The following is a 2,780-nucleotide window of genomic DNA, read 5'->3' on the forward strand; positions in this document are numbered from 1 at the left end:
TATCTGTCTATAAATCTATTAATTGGATTCCCATAGATTTACCAAACAGATTGAAATGAAACATAAAATATGTCAATTACAGATATGCAGCATCGCGTTGCTAATCTGACAGGTAATCGCATTCCTGTCATCTTAGTCAGATTGCCGATACTTGATTTCTCGCGTTTGTTTCTTTCATCATACCGATGTAAAGATATAATATACATATATAATATTATGTTCGAAGATATGCTATTAAATGCACAGTGTGAATTGATCTATGAATCTTATATATAATTGTTCTAATCCGCTTCCGCCGTCGCTTCCGGACGCGCATAACTTTAAACGAAACATTCTCCGTTCAATTATCTACTCTGTAAATCGTATCGCTTTGTATTAACGGTGTGTAACAATACACGTAAACAAAGGAAATATATTTAATTATAATAATAAATAATAATAAAAATTAAAATTGAATTTGTTCCGATTGATTTTCGAGCCGCCGGTAATGCGTTCTGTTGTTTCGACCAATCAAAAATAAGCATTCAAATATTCAAATAGCGTCGACCAATGAAAAATAAGCATTCAAATTCAAATAGATAGTACCGTGACAACACTTTTAAATAATTATTATTTAATAATAAAATTTTGCTACGCGACAATAATTTTCATTAATTCGTCATTTGACTGAATAAAAATTAAATATATACATAATGTGTTGAGGATTAGAAGAATACATTGATTAAACTAGATCAACAATCATAAAATAATCTTCGTAATGAAATTTTCAAATTTTGAATTCCCGGCGACGGGCTCCGAGGCCTAAAAGTGAGTTTTTACTTTTAGAAATAATCGGATTGCAAATTAACTAGGTGTGTTATAACTATGAAAATTAAATATATACATAATGTGTTGAGGATAAGAAGAATACATTGATTAAATTAGATAAACAATCTTTGTAATGAAATCTTCAAATTTTGAAATCCCGTCGCCGGGCTCCGAGGTCGAAAAGTGAGTTTTACTTTTATTTTACATAAACATTATCATTGCTTTCCGATTTAATACATATATACGTTAGATTTTAAGAATTTTAAATTAACCAGTTATGTTTTAAACATGAACGTGTAATATATTCTTAGTATGTGAGGATTGAAAGGTAATGTCGATCAAATCGGCGCTGTCGGACAGCTTATAAATGTGTACTTTCTTGGATGTTATCTAATAAACGACATTTTACAATGATTATAAATATGTGATTGCATACCTGGAATAATCGATAGCCAAAATATCTAAGAGTGGGTTATTTTTAATTCCGATGTGGCAAAATATGTACAATTTTTGTTCTGTGCCATCATTCCTCTTTCTGAATAGCCAAATTTAAGATATTCAGTTACATCAAACTTATGTAGTATGTTCTTTATAAAAAGATAATACTTGCTGACAGTGACTTCAACATGAGAAGATTAACTCTTTGTTTATATATACCAATTCTACGTTGTAGCCATTTAGGTCATCAAATTGTTCCATCATTGCTTCTGAAAAATAATTAAAAAACAATAAGACTCCTATCAAGAGTAAACATTGAACACATTATTACTACTAATATAATCCATAAATTAAATTTAAACGACAACCAAAGAACACAATTGATGGATGTACTGTAGAGGATTAAACATGTAGATTGGCATCTTTTCATCTTCTACAAAATTGTCACAATATGTCATATATTTTTTATTATTACTAGCATTGTAATATGTTTAATTAACTTCGGTATGTATACCTTTAATTGCCAAATCACCGCTGTTTGTCTTTTAATATTAGATCCTGGAAAGTCAATAGTAATTTTGTTAGAATAACCGTGTTATATTATTCATTTATAACTAAACACTTACTGGCACACCCACAATTTATAGTTTTGTCTATAATTTCAAATGCTCCATCACTTGAATCATCTTCAATTGTCACTTTTTAACAAAAGTGCCGCGATTATAACATATTACGCAGCCGGCACAGCGAGCGCTTGCCAGATGTGACAGAACTGTCAAAGCAAATTTGGGAAGTCCCGCGCTTGAGAACGAACTAAATTGATTTTAACGAGCGAAATTGATTTTAACGATTTAAATTGTAAAACATTTATTAAAATATGTATAAAAATCATCAAATACTAAAAAAAATGTTTTTTAAAATATTTTTTTAGTTTATAGATTTAAAATATAATAAAAATAATGTGGATATGTATTAGCTTCTCTATACAGAAAAAATATGTACCAAAATTTTGGCGAACGTTGGCAATTTAAAGTTTTAGTTTTTAGAGAATTTTTAAGACTTTGTTTTAAAAAATATTTTCAACAAAAAGGGGCAAAGTTTAAAAATAAGTACTATTTATTACCAACCAACTACTAAGCGCACAGTATTGCAAAAATCCCTCTTACTGACGCCTTTAAAAGTAAACTACACAAAAATGTATAACACTAATTTAAATATTTTTTAAATTAAAAGTTTCAGAATAAAATTTCAAGATTTATTCAAAATATTTTTTTAAACATTAAAAATCTTTTTTATTTTATTATGGATTTTAAATATTAATAATTTATTATAGATTTTAAATATCTTTAGTTTATTATTAATTTTAAATATAGTGAAAACTTTTTACACTCATTAATTATTAAAATATATAATGTTGCGCAGAAAAACATTTACTTTAAAAAAGATGTAAATCAAAATATTTTTTGATCAAAAAAGACAAAGGTTTCAAAATTATTAATATTTTAAAGCGCACTTTTGGTCTAAAGTAACAGATT

The 2,780-nt window shown here is 27.4% G+C and overlaps 1 long non-coding RNA gene across 1 annotated transcript; it reads right to left on the reverse strand.

Annotated features, from left to right (window-relative positions):
* Window positions 1-811: 811 nt before the first annotated feature.
* LOC148236749 (uncharacterized) lies at window positions 812-2,345 on the reverse strand. Its single transcript, XR_015809026.1, has 2 exons — window positions 1,414-2,345; window positions 812-1,342 (listed from the first exon to the last, which is right to left on the reverse strand). It is a non-coding gene; the product is annotated as an uncharacterized LOC148236749 (long non-coding RNA).
* Window positions 2,346-2,780: the final 435 nt, after the last annotated feature.

Source organism: Plectrocnemia conspersa, unplaced genomic scaffold (assembly GCF_051122295.1).
Source record: "Plectrocnemia conspersa isolate PC_06_02 unplaced genomic scaffold, ASM5112229v1 ptg000003l, whole genome shotgun sequence".
NCBI lineage: Eukaryota > Metazoa > Arthropoda > Insecta > Trichoptera > Polycentropodidae > Plectrocnemia > Plectrocnemia conspersa.